The sequence below is a fragment of the Puma concolor genome, chromosome B2 (genome assembly GCF_028749965.1).
Source record: "Puma concolor isolate L17-30 chromosome B2, mPumCon1.1.hap2, whole genome shotgun sequence".
NCBI classification, from domain to species: Eukaryota; Metazoa; Chordata; class Mammalia; order Carnivora; family Felidae; genus Puma; species Puma concolor.
The window spans coordinates 119,605,981-119,624,456 of record NC_141671.1 but is presented as its reverse complement, the minus strand read 5'-3'; the positions used below and the strand labels follow the sequence as shown (position 1 = coordinate 119,624,456).

At 43.2% G+C, this 18,476-nt stretch overlaps 1 protein-coding gene across 2 annotated transcripts in view; it reads right to left on the bottom strand.

Moving 5' to 3' along the window:
- Positions 1-18,333, bottom strand: part of TMEM200A (transmembrane protein 200A) — a 75,617-nt gene extending 57,284 nt beyond the window's left edge. The window contains exons 1-3 of one of the 2 annotated variants that reach the window (XM_086707824.1): positions 18,101-18,333; positions 17,157-17,278; positions 9,785-9,843 (exon numbers count right to left, since the gene is read on the bottom strand). The gene's annotated coding sequence lies outside the window, so the exon portion shown is untranslated. The remainder of the gene's footprint in view (positions 1-9,784; positions 9,844-17,156; positions 17,279-18,100) is intronic. The other variant, XM_086707822.1, reaches the window with a different exon arrangement.
- Positions 18,334-18,476: the final 143 nt, after the last annotated feature.

Genomic DNA, 18,476 nt, shown 5'->3' with positions numbered 1-18,476 from the left:
CACAAGCATTTGTGATATGTGAGAAAAAGCAAAAATAATCCTGAACTGTCTGATACACTAAAGCTTCTAACAAGAGGAAAAGAAAAAGACTCCGTCAGAAAACTTCAGGGGAGAGTTATCTGCCCCACCCCCACCCTGGCAAGTTCACTTCAGTGTGATGTGATCATCACTTCAAGTGTTAAGCATGATAGGAAATGCCAAAATACCCGAAGATACATCTGGGAGACATGCTTTTCTTTCCTAAATCAAGAAAATTGCAAAGGAAAACCCTAAATGTCACAGGAGTTATTTCTTTTTATTAATTAAAAACTATAAAAACATAGGTAACAATATCGTGCAGCTTTTTGAAAAGTACGTTAACAAAATCTTTAGTAACATGGCAAATGTTAATAAACAAAAAGAAATACATTCATAAAGGTAAAGTTATTTTATATAAAGCACTGATTAAAAAAACTAATAATGTTCAGAAAGTACTTAAGTGATTTCTTCTTTTTTTCGATTATTTGAATCGAACTACTTTAGGTCCATTGGCTCTTGCAAAGTTTTACTATTTATCAGAACTATTCAGAAAAATTTTTAAAGGGAAAAATAATCATTTGTACTCATAATAAAGACATTACTCAGCACTTTTTGATATTCATTTTTATCTCTATCCCAACCAAATGTGATTTACTAAAACGCTAAAAAATAAAACTGAGGACGCTTAGTGGGTTTCGAGCATGACAGCTCAGAATTTATCGATCAGTATCCTCAGAGAGACGCGGAAAACATTGTCTAGTTCTGATGAGTTCTGATGGCTATGGGGACCAGATTATTAGCCACTGCCAGGCGTTCAAGTGTTCAGCTGTCAATTTTATTAAGATGGCTTCATGGATGTTTCAAAACATCAAAATGAATAAGGCCAAGAAAAGACTGGATTATCTATTGTCATGCAATATTCCCATCTGGCTATGTTTTAGAATGCCAGCATGCCCAGACTCACCGCCTCAGTGTCTCACTCTCCTCAGCATGGCACTGCTGACTTCTTAGCAATCATAAAGAAGAAAATGTCTAAGTATACAGTGGCTCTTCCTCTGAATTAGTTAATACTTTCGGCTTGATAAGAACCTCCGATCAAAGAGCAGCTATACTACAGGCACCTAATAAACCACCCCCCCTCCCAGAACTACTGTCCTAGTTCAACTTAATTTGACAATTCCACAATCTCCTGAGAGGAGTCATAAACACAATAGGACATCACACCTGGCCTTATGGGGTGCACACAATTCATCAGGTGAGAGGGTCTGCTTCCTGTCTGAGGTCAAGTGCCTTGAGGAGCCTGGCCACAGACGAAGAACTTAACAGTAGAAATATGATAGCGCAAACTCAGCAGCCTGAATAGCAGAAACATTCCTGCTTGGTGCATACTCCTTGCCCCTGCCCCAGGCAAGTGGTGGGGGACGTTGCCTGGGCACAGGGACGGGGGTACTTCTTGTGCAGAGACAGCCTTTCTTCAATCCACTGGTCTCCCAAAGGCAAGCGCACAGCTCTCCAACAATACAACTGAAGTAGGCTCTGTTTTTTGATGACATCACTAGTGGTAACACCACTAATAGAAAAAAAAAAAAAAAATTCCCCTTCCAGTCTCCACTTGATTCTTTCTGTTGTCCTGAAAGAGACATTAGGTCCATTTTTACTACTTACACCCCTGCGGTTTGGAGAGACAGAAGGGGGACAAGTCATTCTCAGGGCACTGGCCCGAGCTGCTGGCATGTGCAAAGCACCTTGCAAGTTCTGGAAAATGCATCCAACTCTCCCGAGAGAGGCACAGAAAGAGTCCACAGAAGAGGTGCATTCGAGGTGGATTAGAAGAATGAAGAGTGCTTCCCTCCTCGCTCCCCCAGCCCCTACAAAAATATCACATTCAGGCGGAGCTAACAGTTGCCTCACCCAGAGCAGGTGTACAAAGCAAGGTCATCCTGGTGGAAGTCAAAGGAGAGAAAAGACCACACTGGGCAGTGTCCACTTAGAGTCACACACTCTGCAGGATCTTTAACTTACATGACCTTTTACAACCCGAATAACCCTTCTAAGGAGATCATGTCACATGCTATAGATAAGCAATGTGGGGCTCGGCAAGGTTGAGCGATTTAACCAAGGTCACATAGCTTTTAGGTGGTAAAGCTGAAATTTTCCAGTGATTTTCAAGTTATCCCTAGCAATGGGATTCTTCCCCCCCCCCCACAAATCTCACTTATATCATAAATAGCTCAGATAATCAAAAGCTGGCTATATATTTTAAAAATATCTCTGAAGGAGAGTCACTTGGGCCAGGGAGCCAGACGGCAGTGGTTTCCAGAATGAATGTTCAGAGAGAGCACAGATCAGAGATGGAATCCCACCCAGAGAAACTCCAGGCAGGTCAGTTAGCCAGCCTTTCAAACGATAACCTTTAGTTAGCAATTCCCCAAATCCTATCAGGTAAACCATAGAAAACTAAAGAATAAAAACCAAATAAACCCTCCTGGCCCCTACTTAAATTTTACAAAGACACTCTGACTCTTTCCACAAGCTGCCTTTCAGGTGCGCACCTCAACAGAAGGAAAAGGCTACCTCCCGTTATCTAGGTGTAATATCGCGTGATGATGTTTGTTTGGCAGCTTTGTGACTGCCACTCAATGGACAGCAGTTACCACAGGAATTCGGCTAACATCCTGAGAGCACTGTACTTGGGGAAAAGTTAGTGGAGCTGCCAGCACAGTAACCCAGGGCAGAGAGCGGTTCTTCACGCAACCTCAGTGACCAGCCACACTGGTCCAAGGGCAGGTCGACTTCCACCAACACTCATAAAAGTCCTCTCCGAAAATGGGAGACAGCTCAGCTCCTCTCCTCAAGGGTTATCTTCAGAGATCGTTCTCTAAAAGGCAGATTTTTTTCTTCCTTTCTTTTCTTTTCTTTTTTTTTTTTGTTAGGGGCAAGAAAGAAGATGGATGGATCAGCGAACACAGCAAGGGGTACTTGGCACTGCGCCATTGATGAAGGTCTTACATAACAGATGGACACTTAGGCTGGAATGGATAAAACCATTGCCAACATCCCCTTTCTAAGCATTCAAATAAGAAGTGGAAAAGTACCAAAGGAGATACTAAAGGCTCTCGCTGTCACCAGAGACGCTGAGCAGCACGGTGCTAGCTTCCAAAGGACTCAAAGTCCAGAGAGTTGTTTCATACTTTTCAGTCATAACCTAAGAAAGTACTGGAGACATAATAAGCATTAGTAAGTGCTCTGATAACTTCGTCTCATACATAAGACTATTCCTGAATCTTAGATATTTTAATATAACGACAAATATAAAAACTGAGAAGACTGCATTAGAAGACTTGAGAAAATGTAAAGGAAACGTAGTTAATCAACCTCTAATTTGACAAAGATGATTTTTGATTTTTGCACATTAGTGTCACATACTGTTGGTGACTCTCCACTCTTTTTTCCTTTAGGAAAATACGAACAAGGACGTGATGCTCCCTCAGGGTCCACCACCAGATACTGAATGGACTAAACTAAGCTCCCAAATGGAGAGGCTAAAAGTAACCTCTAATAACAGGTGTCTTTTCTCTTCCATTTTAATGAGCTAAAAATGCATTAGTAATAAGAGCCAGCATAATCCTGAGTCTTCAGCTAGATGTTCAAGCAAGTATCTTGAATTACATAATTTTTTATAGTGTCCTGGAACAAAAAATAGCTTAAGCTCCTATTTGTGGTTTCAAAAACATCTATCGCAAAATTAATATATGACAGGCTTTAAAATATATGCTTTATTAATTTAGAAGTATATGCAAATGCTTTAAAAAGAATAAAGACCTAGTCAAATAGAAGGCAGCAGTGGAGTTGATAAGAGAATAGATTGGTAGTCAGCGCAATAATGAAACTGACCTTCAGATGTGCTACTCAATCCTTATTTTATTGTGAAGAAGTTAACTCGTGCATCTATTCTGTTCTAATTCAATACCAACAACTATGACATGAAATTCAAAAGGAAAACGCTCAGTAATTTCTAAACCCATTTCACCCAAAAGTTTGAAGGCTATGCTACATCTGGGAGATTAAATTGGAGAAAGAAATTGAACCCAGATCTTCAGAAAGTGTTCACTAAGGGACATTTGCAAGCAAAGCTTTACTGCTAATATCATGTACCTTTCATCACTGATATCACAGCCCTGGCTTTCCTTCTACCTCTAGGGCCACTACTTCTTGGTATATTCTCTAACCACCTCTAAACGTAGAAACCCCCAAAGCATGATCCTAAGTCACCTTCTTTGAAGCTCAGAATCTATTCACTCCATGACTTATTACCAATGACATGCTCATTAACCCTCAAATTTATGCTTCCATTCTAAATTTCACATGTGAGCTCCAGACCCATCAGTCCAAACGTCCACTTGCTCTTTTCCCTGGGATGCCTCATGGGTGTCTCAACCGTAATGAGTCCAAAAGTGAACTCATGAACCAAAGTTAGGAAAAGTCTTCCTCACCTATGAAACGATACCACCATCCATCTACTCAGTCATGCTAAAATCCTGACATTTCCTGGACCACAACTTCCCACGTCCTGTCAGTTACCAGTGTTGGCTGATGCTATCTTCAGAACCTGTCCTCACTCTGTCCAGAAATCTCCAACATAACTTCTGCCACCCAGTCTAAGGCTCTGTTGTTTCTTCCTCCATACATTCTTGCCTCCTCTAACACCTTCACCACAAAACAGCCCAAATGGTGTCTAAATGCAAAGCAGTTCATGCATTTCCTCTTTCTTTCAAAGCCTGCCCTTTGGAAGCCAAGTATCCAGCCCTTATCATTTTCCATACAGCACTTCATGATGGCTTTTGCCCAGCTTATAACCTCTCCTTCCACCTTCTCTCCCCTGCTGTGGTCCAGGAACAGGGCTTTCTTTCTGTTCCTTAAAAACATCAAATTCTTTCTCTCCTCCACCTTCATGCACTGTTTCTCTCTCTGGCAAGGCTTCTCTGGACAAGTTCCTCTTGTCTCTAGTCCCATCTTACAAGGTGAATGTTTCCCAGGAAACCCACTGACTCATGACCCTCTCCTCCCAGCTCCTGTATGTTTTCGTGACACTACTCACACTTATCGGCACATCATTATTTAGGATGTAATTTTTTGTGCCCCACTACCAGATGACGATAAGCTCCCTGTCCAGATTTTCTCCCGCACAAGACATAGTCAGTGGCTAGAACATAGTAGGTGCTCTGTGAGTATCTGTTGACCAAACAATGCTGATATTTAAGAAAGTTTTCTGGGTATGCCCCAACCCTCCGACCCTGACAGCCCTAGTAAATATTAGATGGCTAATTTCAGTCCAAATTTCACAGATTTTCTGCTCCTTAACATGCATGTGTCACCCAGGGGCCAAGATTAGGAGGAGACAGACCTGGATTTTAATCTGGTCTCTGCACCTGTGCTTAGTAGGCAGACTTATAAAAAAGTGAACTGCTTTTCCAGACCTCAGATTTCTCACTGTTGTATGAAAAAAACTCCTCATAGCTCTCACACTCTCAATCTGTGAATACACAGTGTTTTCAATCCACAATAAAATTCTGTACACATCCAAAATAAAACATCTCCTATGGGCTTTAGAATCCTCTGGTTATTCTTGCTTCAAGGTCTTTATCAATCTCACTTTCTTTTGATCCCATGATTTCTGAGGACCTTGAATTACAATTCAGACCCATCAGGCAGGGTCTCCAGATGGTGAACGCAGACACCTAGGCCTCCACTCACTGTATATTTCCTTTGGGGACTAGTAATGATGGTGAGGGCTGGGCCCAGCAAAGCCCCCGCTGCAGGTTAGGACTGGCAGATGCTTCCCAAGTCTCTCAGATTGAAATCCAAAGTTCCTTCGTGGTCCCACGGCCCTCCAGTATCCTCTGCTTTGTTCTCCTCGCGCTGGCCTCCTTGCTATTCAAACACTCCAAAGCAGCTCCCACTTGGGAGGCTGCCTGTGCATCGCCTTGTGCTTCCTGTTCCCCCGCCTGGCGCTCTCCTCCCCCAGACATTCAAACGACTACTTTCCTCCCTTCATTCAGGTGTCTGCTTCAAATGCCAGAGGACTTGTCCGTGACGATGCTACACGAGTCCCCATCCCAACTGTTCTCTGTCTGTGGGCCCTGCTTAACTTTTCTTATTCTCTGTCACAATAAATTATAGGTTATTGTCTGTCTCCTCCAACCGGAACGTAGGAGTCCTAAGGAGAGGAGCTTTGTTTCCTGTTAGATATCCAGGGCCTAAAACAGTACATTGTACGCACTCAGAAAATAGGTACTGAATGAATGAATAAAGGAATGAATGAGCGGTGCTCTACAAGAAATCAAGAGGACAGCGGGACTGAAGGTCTCCCATCTACAGCTACAGGGGTCTGTAAAGGTCAGAAAGGAGCAGTGTGATGAGAAAGAGCTTAGGTTGCTGGACCCCAAGGCAGGAGAGCCAATAGGCACCTCCCCCCAAATTGGTACCCACCCCCCACTGAAGAAGAGCGAGCTTGGTTCATGGGGTGGCAGGTGGGGGAGAGTCCCAGGGGCTGCCAGTCAGCAGGTCTCCTGCCAAATTAGCAATGAACTTCTGACAGCTGTGGCAGGAGAACAGCAATCCCCAGGGCAGTACCAGTGGAAGTGAGAGTTAGCCTGCAGGTGGCCCTGTTGCCCGGAGATGGATGGCATGTGCTATCTTTGTCATCTTTTTGTAATCTGTCCTTTAAAAATCACTTAACCAAATTCTGAATTTAAGGCATCTGTGAATTAGTGCACAGTCTCACTCACGATCACCCCTTTCCCGCAAACTTGGACTCAGGGAGACCCGTATATTATCTTCCAAAGCTGTTCCGCGCCCTCTAGTACTCAGCCTTACTGGCGCCCTCTAGACTGTGAACTCCTCCAGAAGAGCCCGTGTGCTCCATGGTGACTGGCACTTAGCCTGCTCTCAAAAAACGTCAGATGACTCAGTAAGTATATTTTGAACTAGATCTCCCCAAAGACACTGAGCTAAACACTCACTAACACACATCACTAATTACATGCTATTATTGTCTTCTATTCAACTATGCAGGCATTGGACTGAGTTAGTTCTGGACAGAAATTAGTTTGAGAATTGGAAGACTCACAAAATAAATAAGGAATCGCCACGTGTCAAGTAAGGTGTGATAAGAACACCGTGCGGACCTTGCAGAAATTTCTGCATATACACCACAGGGGGGAAAGCATGTAAAGAAGATAATTATATCTGTGTATTATATTTTTATTTTCAATATTGCATTTTAGCACTGAATATAATTTTTAAATATTATCAATATTCAGAGTAAAATTAACACTTTACATATTTTCTTTTCTTTTTAAGTCTATTTATTTTGAGAGAGAGAGCATGAGCAGGGGAGGAACAGACAGAGGAGACAGAGGATGCTTATCCGACTGAGCCACCCAGGCGCCCCGTGCACTTTAAATATTTCCAAAGGAATGATTTAGTCTTTTCCTAAAAAGTCTGTGTCTTCAATGTGATTTTATATCTCACAGTAATATTTCTCCCTGACATCAGAGAAGAGCGAATATAATTAACTCAGCCAACATTTCCTGAATGCACACAATATATAAGTCACTATGCCACACAGAGTTAAAAAATACAAGTTTCACATAGCAAAAAAAATGTGCACTGGACTAAGGTGTTTATGTTCTACTGAGAGAGCTATATTTATATTAGTACTTAATATTTTATTTATATTAAACACTCTTTGAAGGTGGATATACTATATACGGAATGTCTTCAGCCATGCAATGATGTATGGTACATCTTGGGTTTCTAACATGAATGTTGTTTTTGCTCCCAACCCCTTACTTTTAATAAACGATCTCAAACATCATGCTCCAAAAGAAAAACCTTCTAATAGCTTCCAAGTACCCTGAGGATAAAGCCTTCCCTCCCCCCAGTATGCAAGGCTGGCTCTTATTATCTTGCGGGTCTCAGCCCAAAAGCCTCAAACACAGAGGTGTCTTTCCTGATCATCTGATCTGCAAAACCCAGGCGCTCTGTTACATCAGACTCCATAGCACTTTCCACATCTGAACCTGCTTTGTTTGTCTCCATCTAGAATGTACCCTCACCACAACCTTGGTTTTGATCCCTCCCCTATCCCCAGCTGCCAGCAAGTATTTATGGAATTAATTATTAATTATTAATTAATTATTACAGAGCTTGAGTTGACTATCCTATCCATCCATGTCTTATCAGGAACCAAACAATAAAAGTATGGGTCATGATTTCCCATGTGGTTTTTTACAATATCATTGTATACGATGCGCCTCACATTTGGCAAAATGGGTCATAAGTATAATTTAGCAGCAACTCCTGAATGAAGCTCACTAAATCATGGTTTGGTGAGTAAATGAATGAAAATAATTATGGTCAAAATAACTGACTGAGATCCATCAAAAAAAAATGGAGTTATAATGCTATAATGTTCTTCTTCGACTTTTAGAAGAAAACCAAAATTATTTTTATTTTAATTGTGTATTATTTTCATAGAAAAATAGCAGTTGTGGAAAGGTTGAAAATGGTACTCAACACCCACCTCAAATTGACTACTCTAGTAAGCTTAACAGTTCTCTTGCAGTCTCAGGCAATGTTTTTGAACAAAACCCCGTACCGAGGTCTAACGAGGATGCAAGTTCCTCCTTCTTATGCAACGAGTCAATGTTCACAACTGCGAGAACTAGATACAATGATTGGGCTGGGTTTTTGTTTTTGTTTTGTTTTGTTTTTGAAAAGGGAGCAAAGTCAGAAGGTTCCGAATTCAAGATCTTTGGCTTATTCGAGAGGAATCGGTGTTTAACAGAGCAGATGTTCTCCAGGGGGAAATCTCAAGCGTTTTCATATTCTAGCTGGGACTTCACATACTGCGTACTGGCTCAACCCGGTCCAGGGTCACCTGCTGGGAACACGGCCATAAACAAAATAGGCACAAGCTTGCCCTCACTTGGCTTACACTCCCTCTGAACAGTGTAGGGACCGGGAACATAATAGTTACAACACCCCCCAGCTATGAGGACCTGGCCACGGAACTATGGAGGCAGAGGACAACCAGGTTCACTCTGCAAAGTGGGGCTCTGGCATTGCAGGTTCTCAACAGTGTGGTCTGAAAAGCACCCTCGCAGGGTGTGCATATTACTGATTTTAAAAAATTATTCACTGGCTAATCTTCTCTCTGTCTTGTGCCTCAATCTGTATAATCAGGAACACGGGTAAATAAAGTTTTAAAACTTGAATGGTTGATCGCAATAGTTTAACAGGTTACATGATCCAAGAGCAGTTTTGACAACAAAGAAACAAAGTCTGCAGTTAAAAAAACACTGTTACTCATTTCGAAATGGTAGCTTTTCTTATTTAAAAATAAATACATGGGGCGCCTGGGTGGCGCAGTCGGTTAAGCGTCCGACTTCAGCCAGGTCACGATCTCGCGGTCCGTGAGTTCGAGCCCCGCGTCGGGCTCTGGGCTGATGGTTCAGAGCCTGGAGCCTGTTTCCGATTCTGTGTCTCCCTCTCTCTCTGCCTCTCCCCCGTTCATGCTCTGTCTCTGTCCCAAAAATAAATAAACGTTGAAAAAAAAAATTAAAAAAAAAATAAAATAAAATAAAGAAATACATAGAACCCTAGTACAGGCATGAACAGGTGGCATTTCCATCCACTGTCAGTCACAAGCTCACCTATTCTGAAAATCAGTTTTGCATTTAGTATCAGGAGTCTTTAAGACATTCATACCTTTTGACCCAGGAATTAATCTCTTCCACAGATCTCGCTTAGAGAAGTAATCTGAAATGTGAACAAAGATTTCATCAAAATGCCATTTATAATGCCAGATATTTGGAAATCACCTAAAGGTCCAATTTTAAGAGCAGTTAATAAATTGTGGTGTGTCCACACAATCAAATATTATGCAGACATGAATTAAGCTTGCCTAGAAGTCGGCAAATGTCTTGGACATAAGGTTAAGCAAAGAGAGCAGGTTGTAACATGTTATTAACTATGGAAACAATTCATTAAAAATGAAGAAGAAAATGCCAAAATATGATGGGTGCTTTGGGGTCATAGGCAAATTTTCTCCCTGATTTTTTATACTTAATGCATTTTCCAAAGTTTTCGTTGGGAGCATCTGTTGCTTTTATGATTAGAAATAATAACATCTCTTAAGAAATGCTAAGTAACTCGACCGTATTACAAATACTGGCACAGTTGTATTCACACAGCGGATCCGATATGTGGCTTGCCAAGTGAGCCCAAATTTGTGCCTCTCCTGTGCCTAAATTTCAGAGAGAGAACACTGAGATTCCTTGGATTCACCCTGCACTTCAGCCCAAAGATGCTGATTCTCAAAAAGGAAAATATTCCTTAGCAGCTGCCAACCTATTGGCACCTCTGTAATTAGCTTACTATTTGCAAAACAGCCTGCTCCTTCTCAGCATTCCCTTCATCGCAGGAGCCTCTAATATTCTTTACCGATTCTGGTTATCTCTGCCAGCTTTATTTCCATGTCCTGTAATCACTCATTTACTTCTGGCTCCATTAGATTATGAAATTCTTGAGACCCTTGTCATCCTGACACCCACAGAATCTAGCTGAGCCCCTAGTAAACAGTGGCATTTAATCAATGTTGTTAAACAAACCATTACAATATAGGAAGAAAATCCACTCAATAACCCCCAAGAGAAACATTCCCTAACAGGACCCTCTTGTGAGGGAAATCTTGGTTGGTGTATGGAATCAGAAACACATTGGGATATAATTTCCAGTTTATGAAAGAGCGGAGCCACCCCCGACATCCAGGAGCTGGCCTGGCGCTTACAACCAGGCCCCGATGTGCTCCTGTCGATGGAAACAATTTCACAGAACGTCAACACCAGACAAGCCAGTCTGTGACCATGACGGTGCAGGACAGGAACAAGGCCATTCTGTAATCATATCTGAACACAAACAAAAACATGGATATTGTCCAAAATGACCAATATCCCTCTAATCTGGCTAATGAGTAACTGCTACTTCCTTGCCAATAATAGTATTAGCCTCTCTCGTCTTGTCTCCTTCTGATAAGATTTATTAAGATACAAAGTCATAGGATTATCCCTGCTTCAATCCAGAGCAAAGCCCTGCTTCTTTAAACCTTCTCCCAAATCACATAACACAAGCTCAAATCTTAAAATCTTATAATTAATTTCTAACACCCTCTTACTGAGACGCCCCGTATCTCCCTATGGTATACCTTCTCCCTTGCTGAAACGAGTTGCAAACCCAACCTGTTCAACCACGGGTCATTCCTGGTGGCCCCTGGCTGGAGAGCACTGATAAATTCTTAATCTTACCTGCAATACTCTCCTCTCATCTCTCTGTTCATACATAGTCATCAGAACTCACTTCCTCCCAGACGCCTCCCTGGATTGGCCTTCTAGGTTTTAGATGGTCCCATTCCTTTTAGTCTCCGTAACATTTGTGTTTAACTGCTACTATTAAGTTTGTATTTCAAAATACTAGCTAACACTGTGGTCTTGATTTCTCTCTGAAAAAATCCTTCTAACTCTAAAATCATATTATTCTATTGTGTTGCTTTAAAAGTTTTATGCATGGTTGTTTTACCTCTGCAGTTCTCACATATGGGCCTAAAACATATTTTTATATACCTTCACATTCCCTTTCCAGTTATCATAGATAGATAGATACATACATACATACATACATACATACACAAAGTCCACTGCACTTAAGATCTACAGTCACGTGTCTAAGCAGTTAAAAGTTTGATCTTGGATTTGTTGGGAAATGACATGATGTCACTCATATTCTATTAGTAAGCAGCTTCATTTAGAGTATCTTCAAGTAGAGACCTTTATAGCTGGTGGGTGCTCCACATACTTACTATATTCAGTATGTGCTAGTGCTCTCTCTCCTGCCCAACCCCCCCATCTCTGCGTGTGTGTGTGTGTGTGTGTGTGTGTGTGTGTATCATATTTCAGGGCAAAGTACCTGTACATATAAAGGTAAATTCAGGCCATGGCAGCTGGCAAAGGTTCCTTCCCTTCAACAGAAATCAGTGACTAAAATTAAGCCTTCCAAACATCTGACTTGCTGACGTATCTGTCCTGCATAAGGATAGAGATCCTGCACCAAGGGGACAAACCTATTGGATTATTAAATTCTCTGCTAAAGCCGGATATAATCCTGCTGGACAACTCCCTTCAGATGACCTGTACCCCGCTCACATTCTGATGACTCAAAGTTCACTCCTGATCTCCTTTCACAACCACATGCCTTGCTGACTTCCCCATTTCTATCACCCAGACTTGACATTGACCTTGCCTGCCAGGGTGGGGATGACTCCCTGAAGATCCAGAATCAGGTCTAGATTCAGACAGAACTGGGTTTCCATGACAGCAACCTCATCCCCAGTGTGGCTCCAGGAGCTCAGGCAGATCATTTAACCTTTCTAAGTCTCTAGCTCCTGGCTCAAAAGAAAAAAAATAAAAAGCCATAATATTTACCTGCCAAGGACTATAATGAAGATTTGGTGAGATTATGTATCTAAGACACATGTCAAATACTCTACAAATGTTAGCTCTTTTTTTTTTTTTTTTTTTTTCCTAATGGTCCCTGACAACTAATAGAATCCTGTTTCCCTCTGAGGACCCACCCAATATATGTTCTTACTGCCTTACATCAGGAAGGGTATTTAAAGCAGAACAGATGGCAGAGCTCCTGTTCTCAGATCAACATTCAAACTCCGGTTGTTGTATTGATCTGCCCACCTGTTCAACTTCCTGATACCACTCCCATCCACTTCCCTTGCTACACCCCAATTCCCAAACCAAGAACCTATGTATGACCTACTCTTGCTTTGGGATTCCTGTCCATTTTGCTGCTAAGCATGGATGTTCTCCACCTTCGCCTGGATAACCTCTATTTCATCCCCTCTGGAACTTCTGTCGCTGTGGTTGCCTGTTAGAAGACTCGACCTTCAATTTAACCTCATCTACAGGATTCTGACCATGGGCTTGAGAGGTAGTATCACACAGTTTATTAAAGCACGGATATTTGTTTTGGACAGCCAGGGTTTGAAAATCCAGTGCTACCACTTAATGACCACATAACCTTGAGCAAGTTATTACGTCCCTAACTTTCGGTTTTCTCACCATGGAGGGATTTTATGAGATTTAAATCACATAATGATTTTAAGGCATATAACACAGGATCTGGCATACAGGTAGGTCCTCAATAAATGTCAGTGCTACACATGTAAAGATTTTGACAGCCGGACTCACAGTGACCACTGGCCTCTTTTCTACATCGTCCAGTTGCCATGAACCTACCCACAATACACAGCCTTTTCACCTGCTGGCCCAGCTGATCATCCTGGTCTGGTCCCTCTTGATCCATTTCATCCCACAAATGCTCTGTCCACACAGATGCTCCTTTATCCTGACATACACCCTTACCATACTCTCATAATGTCACTAACACATGCCAATATATAATTTTATGCCTCCTAAGTGATAACTCTATTCTATGCCTGCTGCCTCCCCTTGGCCCATCTCCCACAACCTCAGAACAACAGTTCTGTGTTCATCACTTCACTGTCCTGTTCAAACTTTTGCTAGATTTATAGTGACGAAAGTAGGGGGTCTCCAATCCCACGATCTCTAGATGACTGGGACTTCTGATAATGAAATCACCAGGCTGGAAATAAAGCACAAGGATATTAACTAAAAGTATATAGAAATGGATAAATGGTAGGCTCCTCATCTGGCAACCACAACCTTTCAGCAAAGTCTAGACATGGAGAGTGTTAGTTCATCACTGGATTTTGTCTTGGCTGGGAGGAAGGTCCCATTTCTGGAATTTGCATGGTCTTGGACATCTGAGTTGCCTCCATGTGTAATATTCACATCACTGTTTAGGGGGTCTGTCCCACAAAAGGAGAGGGCAATTCTCCTCAATAATGTTGTTTTTGATTAGTGGCATCATCAGCTTTAGAGAGGCACAACTGTATGTGATCGTGGGGGAACTGTCCATCATGGTGCCCTTATCAGCCTCCACCCCACCACCAGCACCACATACACAGGATGGGGCACATGACCTAACATATTGCACTCTCTGGTGGATGTGGACTGATTCAGTGACCACCAAAGCAGGGCCAATCAGAGCTCTTCCAGGAAATTTCTATGAATGGGACCTCTAAGAAATAAGACCTCTCTTTTCTATGTCTCAAAAGCCCAAGAATATAGGCTGGGAACTACTGAGAGTCAGCTTTCTAGTACATAGAAGGGGGCCTTGGAATGGAGCTGATCCGGAGACAAGTGGAGCTGAGAAATGGGGGGAGAGAGAAAGGACCCTGACAAAGCCGCGTGAGTCTTTGGGTTCTCACCATGAGTGAAGCAAGGTCCATCTTTGGACTTTCCAGTCACATGAGCCAATAAATCCTTTTTTGCTTAAGCTAGTGAAATATAGGCTCCTCACACAAATAATCAGATGAATGCTGACGAACTCCCTTCACCAGGAACACAGAATGGGGCGGGGCTGGGGGGAACTTGCTCACCCTTGGCGATGCACTTAATGCTTAGGGCAGAGATGAGTGTGCAGCAGGAGGGAACGTATAGACACACATCTTCACATCTTCACACCTTGTTCACATTCTTATGACTCCTATGTAATTTTACCCCCAGTGACAAAGTTTCCAGAGCACAACTTGCTACTAGAACATATCCTATTAGCAGTGCAATGGTCCCCAAATCCCCACCTTTCTATGAGAATTTCCTTTTCCCATCTGCACTCAAAGCTCTTGGAAGAGTCTTATCGATGACCCTGTAATCAAATCCCCAGAATTCCTGCTGGGGAAGGTTAGGTGGGGAGGAAGCACACAGAAATAATCAGACTAAACATCAACAATAAGATTCAAGACATTTCAGGAGGTCTCGAGATCCCATAATCGCAGAAGGCAACCTAAATCCAGAAGGCAACCTAAATTTTTATTCAGAAATTTGCACCTCCACTAAAATCTGACACCAACCTTATCACTCTGTCCCATTAACACAGGGTTTCCAAAGCACGTTCTAACTTCTCCCATCTCTACAATTCTGCAGAAAGGCAATGAGGTGCACTGGTGCAAGCATGCTTTGCAGTATTAGTCCTGGCCTCGGCACCTTTACGCTCTAATTACCTCCTGGGGATGTTGTGAAAAATCAATTGCCATTATTTGCAAAAATTCATGAAAAGCCATCCAAGCAACTAAGCCAACTAAGCAAAAGTTGGTATTTATTATTTTATTACATATTATAAATAACGAAGATAATCAATGATGGGCCAGATGCCAGGCGCCCCTTTACCTTGTATTAGCATCATTATTACCGCTTCCCTGTGCCCAGCGTGGTGTCCAGCTTGTCCTCCCCTGACCCAAACTCTACTCACTGCACCCTTCGCACACTACATTCTGATTTCTCCCTCTCAATTCCACCAGAACCCATCATACAGCATTTTAAAAAGAGGACAGAAGATCATGGTCCAAAGCCCTCGATCTGCGGATAAGGGAATGTGGGGACGAGGGCACACACAGAAGCCCAGAAAAGCCAAGGAACATATCCATGGTCACGTATTCAGCAGCCTGGTCAGGACGACAACTTGGGTTTTCCAACTCCCCATCCAGGGTTCTTTGCAACCCACCGCACTGCTCCCAGTATGCACCAGACCCCCGGTGCTCAAGGACCATGCCAGGTGCTCAGGGATCTGTGACACGCTCTCCAGCCCTCTCCTCACCCGTCTTTGGCTCCCAGAGGAGTCCATCGTCTAGTAGGACACAACAGCTGTCCCTCCATGTTCTCTGAGTGTTTGCGCACGTAACAGACCTTAGCAGACAAAACCTGTCTTAAGTCGTGAAATGGAATGGATACACTTGACAAAACTACACATCATATACTCCTTTATAAAATGAGGGGTCCATCTCACTGCAGAATTGTTTTTTTGGTGTCTACATGTTTGTTTTTTTCCCAAATGTGTTCTGCTTGAGGAAGACTTTCCGTGCTGTCTCCTGCTAAGGGAGAGTTAACAGTCAACAAAATTTATTTTAAAGCTGCCTTCCCTTTTAGACTCTACATTGTGTTTAGTAACTAAAGTGCATTATTAGGAGGACTTATTAATTTATCTTCTACTAATTTTGCTCAAGAAATGTAAAAGGTGACATCTGCTTTTATCTTTGTTCTTATCTATTTTCCTAAGCTAAATATGTATTTTTGTTTCCTTTATGCTGAGAATCTTTACGGGAATGAATGGATTTAAACAATCAGTTCAGCCTCACTCCCCCCTATGTATGAGTAGTTCTCTTCTTCTGCCAATAAGCTATTGCTGAAACCACCCAAGTCTGACTATAGCAATCTAGCCCTTGGAGCACTCAAAAGCTTCACTAAAAATTCCTCCAAGTTAAAATAACAAGTGTAGTCATCCTTCCAAACAGTGATCTTTCCTGAAAAATCCCTTCTGATTATGGGTGCCCTTGGGATACCGCATACCTTTACCTGGACCAGACTCAGGAGCAACAGGTAAAGACTTTCTGTGCCAACCACCTGGAAATCACACAGAGACTTCCCAGGCAACAACTCGCTCCTTCACTGAAGGCTTTCCCAGCCTAGGATACAAAGCTAATTATAACCAGGGTTACAAATTACAGCTAAATCATCCTGTAATTATGAGCTCTCTACTAGGACTTGGTTAGAGAAAATCATTCCTAACACTTCAGTATGCATTTGTAAGAGTAAAAAAAAAATCTCATAATATTAAATTGCTAAAACACTTCCCTATAGTTTCCACTTAAATATTATTTTGTTTAGAAGGACTCCTTCACTTATGCTGTTTGAAAAGCAGGAAACTACAAGCAGTTGCTTCTATATAAACAGCAGAAAAACATAAAAAGTTTCAAAACTGAGCCTACTTTTCACACAATGGTAATATATTCTAGAGTCAGTAGCCAAGTAACAAACTGAAGGTCATTTGATAGTAAGTATTTCTATAATGCAAGTCATGACAAACCATCATAGTGAGTAGCTTTCACAGGAGCTGGGAATATTTAGCATAAAGCCCCTCAGAAAGTGTACCTCAGAAGTTGGTTTCACTGCAAATCCAGAAGAGTTGAATATTCTTACTGACAAATAAGAATAGTTGTCGATTCCTTACATGTATTCTCTATATACAGTTGTCCACGAGTACTTCTGAAGGTCTTCAGAAGAAAGAACAAGGTGAAGAGACACTTTAGTGCAACATTTAGTTCTGAAATACACCGGCTAAGGTGGACTGGGATGACTCCAATTAGTAAATTACATACATGTGAAGCATGTGACTTCCTGGCATTACCAGTGCCTGGTACTGAATAATGAATCCTTTTTTTTTTTTTTTTTTTTTTACAATTATCACACACATACACTTCTCAATCAAAATCTAAGGACAGTACATAGACACAGAGAGCTTGCACCTACACAATGTGAAAGGCTGGCTTGGACAATTCATTACAGCAAAAGAATGATTACTGAAGCAAATCTTGCAAACCCCAAGCTCTTTTTCCTGAGGGCAGACCAAATGACTGCATGGGGAGAAAAGTAATGCTGAATTTGGCAAATAATTGCTTCGCCTCCCCATTTCGCCCAGGTAGATACTACCACATACTGCTTTAGGAAACCTTGACTACACTTTGCTCCTGCCAAGGACTACTATAAATTGCCGCTGTGGACGTCTTCACAGAGAATGCTGACTCTCTGGAACGGAGACAAAGGAGGGTGTAGCTCGGAGAAACCTAGCCAGGCGCTCCAAGGCTCTGGGCTACCGGAGGCTGCTGCCCCGCAAAGCTTCTCTTGCGCTCTCGGCGCTGGGGAGTCCGAAACTGATGGCGGACTTGGTTCCTTTCCCAAACTTCGGGAGACGGTGTTTACCCTAACTCTGGTGGCTGAAGCAGGGGGCGTGGGGGCGAAGAAGCGCCCCGCTAAGGCTGCTGTGGCTGTCCACCCACCTCCCCGCCGCCCGGCAGCACCCTTCCCTTCCCCCTCACCTGTCCTGAGCGCGGGGCCTCAGGGGTCCAGTCGCCTCTCGGGACTCGCACTGCAGGAGCAGTTGGGACGTCGGGCGCCTCCGGAACCAGCGAAGGAGGCGGCGGCGGGCTCGGGGGCGTCAGCGGGAATCTCGGCAGCCGCGGTCAGCCTCGGGCTCCCTCCCCATCCCGGCGGGGCTCGGGCAGCGGACGCGGCGCGGCCACCGAGCGCGGCTGAGTCAGGCGAGGGGGCGGACGGGGGAGGGTGGGGGGCTCCCCTACCCCCGAGCCGGGGGGGCGGCGGCGGCCTCGGGGCGGGGGACGTGCCGCTGCTTGTGCCCGCCGCGGGTCGCGGGGCCGCCGGCCGCCGCCATCGAGCGCAGGAGCCTGAGCGCTC